Raw genomic sequence first — 11,389 nt, 5'->3', positions numbered from 1 at the left:
AAAAAAAAAAAGCAAATAAATTGTTTATTAATAAAATATACCACCATTTACACTAAAGCTATCTTTAAAAAATTCAAAGGACAGCCTCTAGAATGCTAAAGCTAAACAGAAAAAAATCATGCTGGAAACAGTATTTAAAAACTTGAGACGCTAAAACACATTGTCTTCTTATATTTAGAGGTGTTGACACAAAAAACTGGAATCCAGAAGCAATAACAAAGTCATCTCAGTTGAAGCTATATTCGGGCAAAATAATACTCAGCTAAAATATTGACACTGCATAGTTTTACTAAAAACATAATCTCATCTTGATGGCTAATATGCAAATCATCCCAAGTATAGTATGTTCTAAGGAGGCTATAGTTCATTCCCTGGGAAAAGAGGGGGAATGCAGCTCAATGACATGAATGGAAAAATCCTTGGAGCATGCAGGCTCTCTCTGTCTGTCTGTCTGTCTGTCTCTCTTTCTCTGTCTCTCTCTCTTCATTTGCAATCACAGAAGTACAGCAAGGGCCCACAGTTATTTAGAAGGATTTGCATTTGGCAGATCCTTAATTTCTCTCTGGTAACTTGAATAGATTCTTCTAGGAAAAGACATATGGCAAAGTTTTCATCCAACACTTTGTGTTGGAGTATAACTTTTCCTGGAGGCCAAAGGAAAACAAGCCAAGCAGTTTTTCTTCATTTTAGTTTGAAAAAAAAATTGAATTCTCTGTTCACATGGTTTTGAACATTGATCGTCCAGTCTTTAAATTTGGAGCGCAGGTGGCTTAGGAAGTTGGAGTCGGATCATGCAGAGGCACTCAACCCCTGTGCTGTGAAACAGTGACTGCCACCATCCACCAGTCACCCTTCAAGGATGTCACAGAGGAAGTCACAAAGGCAGCCACTCCCAGCCACATCGCATGAGGAAAACCTCTGTACTAGTTTGGCTTCTGGACAGCAGGAGCCAAGAAGGTTTAAAAAATAACCTCATGGTCCTTGCCAAGGAGGAGTGTGTGTTGTTTAGAAATATATAATTTGTGAAATAATTATTTGCATCAGATTCAAATTTAATAAGTATTATTTTTCTGCCAGGTGATGTGCATACTTTTTCTAATCCTTAAAACAACCCTACAAGTTTAGCTGTAGAATTCCCATTTTAAAAATAATAGAGCTTAGAGCAGTTAAGTTACTTGTCCAAAGCTACCCAACTAATAAGCATCAAAGTCAAAATCTGAACCCAGATTTGAGTTTATCTGACTTCTTTAACCGGGTCTGCTCTTCTATTCCCACCGAACTAACAAAGGACCCATCAGCTTCATCGAGGAGCATTGTGGATGAAACACAAGCAGTGCAGAAATGAAGGGTTTATTGACTTCTCTCCTGTGAGAATCTGATTTGATAGTCAAAAAATACGAAAGAAGAGAACCAAGTCTTACCTGGAGGTGAAGATCAAAGACAGCAAGTTCCTCTCAGTGTGCTCAGCAAGAGGCTTAACCACCCGCCACAGACTGAAAGAGGAAACTGAGGTCAATCCCAGAGCACTTTTGAGCAGTTTTGCCAAGTGGGGAGAGCCTGGATGGACAAAGACAGAGCAGATTAGGGGAAAGAAAAGATGAAGGGCATAGTTTCACCCCTGGGCAATCTCTTCTCTTTCCTTTTTCCTCCTGGCCTCTTTTTTCTGGCAGTCTGCAGAGAATTGGCCACGCTGGCAAGGCCACTGACGTGCATCTCAGCTCCCAGGGCACAGAATGAGCTGAAGCCTTTGAGCCATTTCTTTGCAATTTGCTGCAAGTTTTAAGGCCACACGTGATAAAGCTTTCTTTATGGGAAAGAGTGAAAAAAGAAAAGACCACTTGTGATCTTACTTGCTGATTCCCAGAAAACACAACTCTGCAGGGGGCAGACGGTAAGGGAACAGAAGCCAGAGGAGGGACGGAAGTTTGTAACAAAGACCCCTCCTCCTTCCAAAAAGTATTTAAGCCAGCCATTCCTTAGGGACATCACTGGGATCCTTGTGTCTTGTTTGTTTGTTTTTGTTTTTGTTTTTGTTTTAAAAAAGCTCTTGGGCTAAATCTCTGCATGGTTTTCTTTCCCATTGGGATTCTAGAATCTGCAGGGACCACATATCAGGTCAAGATCACAGCTCCACAGAGCTCTCTCCAGAGAAAATGAATTCTCAAAGAAACAAGATGAGTTGTTCACATCCATAATTTCTCTAAGTCTTGAAAATAGAAAAAAAGAAAAAAGAAAAAAAATTGAATTTTTGGCATTCAATTGTTTATTCTACCTAATTCCAAGGAAAGAGAAATCCTTGCACTGAGAAATTCTACAATTCTAATAAATTCTTTTTTGGAGAACAGTTTTAGAGGATTTTGAGCATTATTAGTTTGCATTTGGTTTCTACCAATAAATGAATTTACTACCGGAGTTATTCAAGATTCACTCTATTTTTAAATGGTTGCAACTTTGGTCTGGTCCCTTAACTTTACTAAGTCTCAACTTAATCCTTTGTCAAGTAGAATTTTAACAGATTTACCGGGTTGTTTGAAGGATTAAATTATATCATGTATTCAAAAGCACATTGCAAATAACAAAGCACTAAGTAAGTAAAAGGTATCATCATTACATGAATAATTTCAGTTCACATAATGACCAGGGTGGTTAATCAATATTATTATAAGCACATTTTACTTCAAAAGAAAAGAAGAGGATGCATGGAAAATAGGGTTTATATGAAACCTTGTAATGAAGCAATGCTGTATCCAGACTCTGAAAGACCAAATACTTTATTTTAGCAATTAAACCAGCCTTTGCCATCAAGTGAGCAAACCTCTTAATAAGTGTTAAGCTTTTCAATGTGTCTGCCAGGTGGCCATTGGCGTATTAAAGAGGAGATAGTATTTACCAGCCAAAAGCACAAAGGACCTACTTTCCTTCATGAAGAAATGCAATTCTCCCGAGAATGTAATTTGATCTCTTGCCAAGTTGCTCACATTCACTGTCTAACACAATTCCTTTTCATATGTCCACAGTCCACAGTTAATGTTACTATTTCGAATGTACCTAATATTTTACACACCAGTCAGAGTTTCTTATGTATAGCCAGCCTTGAATTGGATGGTATCTTATCCCAGCCTCTTATTTCCACTTTCATACTCTAGACCAGGGGTTAACAAACTTTTTCTAGGAAGGGTCAAATAATAAATATTTTAGGTTTTCCAGTGTCGTTTAATCTCTATCACAACCACTCAACTCTGCCATTGTGGTGTGAAATTAACCAGAGACTATATATAAATGAATGAATTTCCTATGGCTGCAGTAACAAGGTACCACAAGCTGGGTGGCTTAAAACAACTAGCTTATTGTCTCATACTTTTGGAGGCTAGAAGTCCAAAATCAAGGTGTCAGCAGAGACACGCTCCCTCTGAAACCTGTAGGAGAGAGTACCTCCTCATCTCTTCTACTTCTGGCATTTGCTCACAATTTCTGGCACTCCTTGGCTTACAGATGCATCACTTTGTCTTCTGTTTTTGAAAAAAAAACAAAAACACTCGACATATTGGTTTAGAGCCCATCCTTCCTAATGACCTCTTCTTAACTTGATTACATCTGAAAGACCCTATTTCCAAAAAAGGTCGCATTCACAGGTACAGGGGGTTAGGATTTCAACACATCTTTTTGGGGACACAATCCAACCTATAACACTCACATCCTCATTTCCTTGCTTACCTGACATTAAAACTGTATTTAAAATGAGTCTCTTCTATGCATTTTCAATTCCCTTGTTCCTCTTTCAATTTGTTTTTCTTCCTTGGCAAACCTCACCTGGGTTGAATCCAACTTTCTATCTACTTAGTGTTTGCATCCACACTGTTTTAAATGGTTGGAGAACAACTCACTAACATGCCCTCGGAGCTCATTTTTTATTTATAACCACTAACCTCACTGGGCCATAGAAGCATTGTTAGAGCTAGTACCTTTTAATGACCCAATCACTTTCCCTCTCTCCTGAATGTCTTCTCAAACCTGCAACATTTCTTTCCCACCCTTATTATTAGCTGAATTCCTTGTTTAGCAAATTCACTGATGAAACAGAAAAAAATCAGGAGAAATATCACAGTTGGCCATTACCACATCTACTTCCTACCTACACGTGTGTTCGTACTATCTGTCTTCCTTCCTGCTCCTATGATTGAATAGTCTGTGCTGCTAAGAACAAGCTTTAACAAGCTCCTATGATTGAATAGTCTATGCTGCTAAGAACACCTTATCTAAAATTCCTCTCCTTCAATTCTTTTTCTACCAACTTTAATCAGTTTTTGCCTCCCTCACTCCATCACAACTATTTTCATCAATAACATTAAAGACATTCACATTAATAAATCCAGTGTTCAATTTGCAGATTTCATTTTAATTGATCTATTAGTAGAATTGCATACCATTGATTGTACTCTTTCTTTGATGTATTTTCTTCACTTGGTTTTCAGAATACCACACTCCCTCTATCATCTGCTTTATTATCATTACTATTTATTTTTATTTTAATTTTTGGCCACAAAACAATACATTAAAAAATATTAAGATCATAGAAAATAATAGAAAATATGTTCTCTGACCACAGTAACAGAAGAAAATTTAGAAAATTCACAAATGTGTGGAAATTAAATGATACTCTTTTAAATAAACAATGGGTAAAAAGAAAAATCACAGGGAAATTAGAGAGTACTTTAAGATAAAAATCAAAGCACAACATATCAAAATTTATAGGAGGCAGGCTTCATGCAGTGCTTAGAGGAAAATTTATACTTGTAAATGCCTATATTAAAAATAAGAATTATGGGCCGGCCTGGTGGTGCACTCGGTAGAGTGCGGCGCTTGGGAGCGCGGCGGCGCTCCTGCCGAGGGTTCGGATCCCATATAGAGACCGGTCCGCTCACTGGTTGAGCGCGGTGCGGGCGCGACACCGAGGGTTGCGATCCCATTGCCGGTCGTGGTATGGGCGCGACACTGAGGGCTGCGATCCCGTTACCGGTCACGAAAAAAGACAAAAAGGAAAAAAAAATAAGAATTATGTCAAATCAATAATATAAACTTCTACCTTATGAAAATAGAAAAAGAGCAAACTAAAACAACAGCAAATATAAATAGGAAATAAAGATTACAACAGAAACATGTAAAATAGGGAATTAAAAAAACAATAGAGAAAATCAACAAAACCAAAAGTTGGTTCTTTAAAAAGAGCAACATAATTTGCAAACCTTCATCTACACTGACCAAAAAAATAAAAAAAAGACCAAAGTTACTAAAATCAGAAATAAAGCAGGGGCATTATTACATTGTCATTAAGGTTTTTGCTGGTGGTAAGATGTAGTTTCTTTCTCTTTCTCATATGCATTTTTGTTCTACCAGAGGGTTTTGTTCTTTCTTGTGTATTCATAGTAGTGATTATCATTTTTCAGATTACAGATGTAGGACTCCCTTCAGGATTTCTTGTAGGGCTGATCGTGTGGTGGTGAACTCCCACAGCTTTTGTTTGTCTGGAAAATACACTATTTTTCATCATTTCTGAAGGATAGCCTTGCTGGGTTTGTTTTCTTGGCTGGCAGTTTTTTCTTTTAGTATTTTGAATATATCATCCCATTTTCTTCTGGCCTATAGAGTTTCTGTTGAGAAGTCTGTGTTAGTCTGACAGGGGCTCCCTTATAGGCTTGACGCATTTCTCTTGCTTCTTTTAAGATTCTCTGTCTTTGAGCTTTGCCAGTTTGACTATAATGTGTCTTGGAGAGGATCTTTTTGGGTTGAATCTGTTTAGGGATCTTTGAGACTCCTGGATCTGAAGGTCCATGTCTCTCCCTATACCTCGGAAGTTTCCTGTTATTGTTTCATTGAATAGGTTTTCTATGCCTTTTCCTTTCTCCTCCCCTTCTGGAGCACCCATGATTTGAATGTTTGTGTACTTAAGATTGTCTGCTAGCTCTCTTAGATTTTCTTCCTTTTTTTTTTTTTTTTGCCTACATGGGTTATTTCAAAAAGATTACCTTTAAGATAAGAAATTCTTTCTTCTGCTTGTTCTAGCCTGCTGCTTAAGCTATTTGTTATGTTTTTATTTTGTTGAGTGAATCAGTTCCCTGAGTTCTGCTACCTTCTTTTTTTTTTTTTTCATGACCGGCAACGGATCGAAACCCTCAGTGTCGCGCCTGTACCGGACCGGGACCAGCAACGGGATCGCAACCCTCGGTGTTGCTCCCGCACCTCGCTCAGCCAGTGAGCGGCCGGTCTGTATGTGGGATCCGAACCCTCGGCGGGAGTGCGGCCGCACTTCCCAAGCGGCGCACTGTAGCAGTGCGCCACCGGGCCGGCCCCTGCTACCTTCTTTTTTAAGGTATTAATCTCTTTGTAAATTTCCTCCTTCATATCCTGGATTTTTTTCTTCTCTCATTATGTTGTCTAACTGAGCCTTCCAGTATCTCAGTGAGTTTCCTCAAAATTGTTGCCCAGAATTCCTTTTCAGTCATTTCAAGGATTTCCTTCTCTATAGGATCTGGTATTTGAGAATTATTGTATTCTTTGGGTGGTGTCATATTTTCTTGGGTTTTCATATTTCTAGTATCTCTATGTCAATGTCTGGTCATCTGGTAGAGCAATTACTTCTATTATTCAGGAGTGGGCTTTGAGGAGAAACTTTCTCTTCTTTTTCTGGTCTTTGCTGGTGACTCTCCTTGGGTCAATGTAGTTGAATGTCTGGAGGGCCACCTGCACAGTGGCTGTGGCTACTGCTGTGGCATTGAGCTACTTTTCTGGCAGCTGTGGCTGTGGCAGTGGTTGTGGTGGGCCACCTGTGCAAAAGTGGTGTTTTCAGTGTGCTCTCTTGTCAGCTTCTGGGTGTGTGTTGGGGGGGTGGCTGCCCTTGGCTCCTGCCTCGGACCTCAGGCATTGCTGTCTTGCCTGCTTGGTCATTTGCTTTTATCCTTCATTGCTGGAGTACCCCACAATTCAATTCTTAGGATCTTCTTTGCTCTATCTACACTTACTCCCTTAATTACCTAATCTGGTTTCATGGCTTTAAAATCATCTATATTATAAGATTAATGAAGTTACGAAAAAATTTTTAGTCCCAAATTTGAATTGAGTTTTGTACTCTGACACACACACATAGACACACACACACACACACACATATGAACATACACATATATGATCATGTACAAGGACTCCTAGCTCTCTCCACTAACAAACTCTAGAGACAATGACCAACTAAGTAGCAATGAGTGCAACTAGCACTGAATTTGGGTCTATAAATATGATAAATAAAGGAACCATGCTCCTTGTTATGTGGCTGACACCAAGTCTGGGGAAATAAGAGGTCCTGGAATATCTTGTCATAAAAAAAAAGCTAGGAGGCCTTGAAGGTTAGATTGTGCCAATAGAATTTGGAAGCCAAACTGAACATGTTCCTGTTAGTCAAAAACAGGAAAATTTGAGCATCAATATGATTAACTGCAATGGTTGAAACATATAAAATATTAAAATTCATGAATTCACAATAACACTGTAAAAGTCACATGGTCACTTTGGGTAATTCTAAGTAACAACTTCAATAAATGTAAAACTGATAGTACNGGAAACTGCCAAAGAAGCAGAATCAAAAGTTTCAGAGATACGAAGCAAAATAGTTGGTTGAAATTGCATTATATTGTACTGTACCCCAACCTAACGAGGGCTGCTGCTGTCATTCTAATTCAATCTTCAATTGGTCGCTCCAACATTCTTTAGACTGGATCTTTCCTGTTTTCCCCATTGTCATTGCTGGCTTTTGCAATTGAACCACCAATTTTATTACGGGCATAAGCTTCCATTACAAGAGCAATTGTGTTGCCCATATGCTTTGATTATCTTCATTGTGTTCCTGATCATTTTCCAGTTTTGTGAAGACAGAATTATAGCTCCCAAAGATATTTACAACTTAATCCTCAGGAAGTATAAGTATGTTAAGTTACATGGCACGGTGGCTTTTCTTATGAAATTAATATTACAGACCTTAAAATAGGAAGATTATTCTGGATTATTTGGGCCCCATAATATAATCACATGAGCCCTCAAAAGCAGGGAGCTTTCTTCAGAAGTCAGAAGAGATGCATCAGAAGGAGAAATTAGGAAGTCTGAAAGTTGAGAAGGAATCACATGCCATTGCTGGTTTGGAAATGGGATGATAAAGCAGCAATGCCAGGAGGAATCCGAGTGGCTGAGAGGGGTTCCCAGCAACAGCCAGAGGCGAATGGGGACCTCAACCTTAGAACCACAGGGAACTGTTTCTGTCAACAACCTGAATGAGGTTGGAAGGGAATTCTACCCTGGAGCCTTCGGAAAAAAGCCTAGTCTGGCAAACACCTTGGTTTCAGTCTTGTGAGACACCCAAAGCAGAGAAGCCAGCCAAGCTCATCTGGACTTCTGTCCTACAGAGCTGTGAGCTAATAAATCTGCATTACTTTAAGTCAACAAGTTTGTGGTAATTTATTACAGCAGAAATAGAAGACTAATATATCATCTTTATGTATTTCAAAGTCCCTGAAGACCACAGACCAGGCCTTAAAGAATTTGCCTTTGGTATCTGGCGGGGATAAGCCAGTCTCATTGAGCCAGTACAGCAAGGAGTTGTTCCACCCCCCTGAGAGCTAACTACAAGCATGAGGCAAACCCTCCCACACCCATCCCACTGCCCAGAAGATTCCAGACAGCATGGACAGCTCATCCATACTCCACATCTGGCAGATGTTAGTAGAGTTGGGCCTGGGGCTCCTTCCTTCAGCCAGTGATGATGTCAGAGAGAATGTTCAGGACATGAAGTAGCTCCACGGACCAAAATAAACAAGACTGTTGATTAAATCTATCCTAACAAGCAGAGGGTTTTCTAATTATTTAAAAACTTATTTTATTTATTTTTCTTGTCATTGGTCAGGGTGTCATTCCCATATCCCAAGCTCCACCCTGTGTGGTTCAGCAGGCATAGGGGTGATCTGCAGAGCTGGACCAAGTGTGGATTAGCATGACCAGGCACATATTAATCCAATCTCTGAGGCTTTCTACTTCAGGTAACAGCTGTAGTCATCCCTTTAATTTGGTCTGGATCTCAGGCTCCATTAGATGTCACCCATAATACCATGTATTTTACTTGTCCTATCTTAAGACCAGTTTTGAGAGCACTTAATTGAAGGGAAAGGAAGTTCCAAACTGGACTGCTCAGCTATTGTTTTCCTTCCACTGAGGTCCACAGCTTCACCATAAGAAGAAAGCCCTGGGAGAGAGAGAAATTTCACAACTCAGAAGACATAGTCAACCTTGCCCTGCACTGTGATGTACAGTTGGAAGAATATTCGTGTATGTGCGTGCAAATACACAGAGGGAGAGGAAAGAAGTGAAGGCACAGAGTGTGTAAATACTCCATGGATATATTCGCCTGAGACAAAGAAATATAAATTACCAATGGGAGGTTTCTTTTGGAGAGGGGTGGGTAGTTAAGGGCCAGAGTGAAAGGAGCTTTGAAAATACCAGGCTTAGGAGTTGGGATTTTATCTCATAGGTAATGGGGAAATCAATGTGTAGACTGAGGAATTAATTCCTTGGGAACTTTGGGTAGAAATCACAACTGTCTGTTTTATAGGAATCAGAAGCTGAAGGCCAGAAATTTGACTATCTTGGTTTTGGTTAGAGAAAGGACACAACTTACTTGTGGAAAGTTCGATGATCACTAATGTGGCTAGAAGGAGATGTGAACATGGTGAATTAATTCCTTGGGAACTTTGGGTAGAAATCACAACTGTCTGTTTTATAGGAATCAGAAGCTGAATGCCAGAAATTTGACTATCTTGGTTTTGGTTAGAGAAAGGCACAACTTACTTGTGGAAAGTTCGATGATCACTAATGTGGCTAGAAGGAGATGTGAACATGGGAATATAAGCTCCCCACTGGTCCTTGGAAATTGTAGGAAGGTCAATGGATTTCTTACCACAGAGGAGGTTGGGCACCAAGCCATTGTATTTGAACATGAGAGGAAAGGATATCTTCAGAAGACTGGAGGACTCGGGTTGCACAAATGACCACATCAAACACGATACCACAGAACTATTTTTATATCATACATTATCTCACATTATAACATCCACATTTATCATCTATGACACAATTTTATTTTGAGTTTATATTTACTGTAATATTAATATATGTATAAAACCAAGAGGCACTTCCAGTAATTCTGGCAAAAAGGGAGCATCAATATAGTGTCTAAGCTAAAAAAATAATAAAAATAAATACAATTTATCTGATATTTTTCTGTACAGATTCTACCTTTTACAAACATTTACCAGCTACTAACTAAGTCATTTAACAAATACTTGTCATTGGATGACACTAAGTATTGCTACATATATTAAGTGCAAGATACAGGTGAAAGATAAGATTTATTTCAATTGCAAAATGGTCATTTGGGTTCCAAAGTTTCACTCTTGTGTTTCTAAAAGTTGATAAATTTGGCAAAGTTGTTAATTAATAAACATACTCAGGTTTGCTGAGAGGGGTAGTTACATTGTTAAAAATTGTCATATACAAATGACATGCCCTACAGTATCACTTTGGTTGGCAGTTACTTGAAAATATTGCCTTTGAGGAACACTAAATTAAGTTAATCCAATATTCTTTAGTTTATAAATATCCTACAAGGCCAAATATTTGGGACATGCTAATTTGAACTTTCCAGTGACAGTTTTTTGTCAGAAAGTGGTAATGACTAATCAGAACAACTGCTCTATCGGAATCAGAACACATTTTAACACTAAAAACCAAATCAAATTAACCAAACCAACCCAAACCAAAAATGCTCTGGATTCAGATTAAAGTTTTTTCAGTGCATATCCTAATATCCTTATAGAAAGCCAAGGAGAATCTAGTGTTCATTATTTTGCATTGATAGCTCCAGAATATTTATAAAAGCACCAATTTTGATTTTGTGATTTGCATGATAAAATCTTTAGGAATAAATATCAGGAAGGGGGTGGGTTCTGGAATGTTTATTTCCAGTGCTTGTTAACTAACAAATTGTCCTTGTTGGAACAAAAATGGTATGCATTCTTCTGTGGGAATATATTAAGACATAAACTGTCACTTGTAAATGTGGGGAAAAAACCCACCAGTTAAGTAAACATAATATGCTAAAAATCCCATGCAAATATTTTACACAGATTATTAAAAAAATCGTGATTTTTTAAACTAATGGAAAATGTATATTAAAAGTCAAACCGCTAACAGGTAATATATAGATATTTTAGGATTATTATTTAAACATAGCAACACTATAATACTGGATTATGCTTATAAATAGCTCAAATGAAATGTCTGATATAATATGGGGTCT

At 38.4% G+C, this 11,389-nt stretch overlaps 1 protein-coding gene across 1 annotated transcript in view; it reads right to left on the bottom strand.

The window, feature by feature from the left end:
• Window positions 1–1,559, bottom strand: part of SLCO1C1 (solute carrier organic anion transporter family, member 1C1) — a 58,889-nt gene extending 57,330 nt beyond the window's left edge. The window contains exon 1 of the mRNA XM_008582366.1: window positions 1,422–1,559. The gene's annotated coding sequence lies outside the window, so the exon portion shown is untranslated. The remainder of the gene's footprint in view (window positions 1–1,421) is intronic.
• Between the last annotated feature and the right edge of the window lie 9,830 nt (window positions 1,560–11,389).

This window comes from Galeopterus variegatus, unplaced genomic scaffold (genome assembly GCF_000696425.1).
Source record: "Galeopterus variegatus unplaced genomic scaffold, G_variegatus-3.0.2 Scaffold2592, whole genome shotgun sequence".
NCBI lineage: Eukaryota > Metazoa > Chordata > Mammalia > Dermoptera > Cynocephalidae > Galeopterus > Galeopterus variegatus.
Note: the sequence above shows the minus strand (reverse complement) of the source record. Positions and strands in the feature narration are given on the sequence as shown.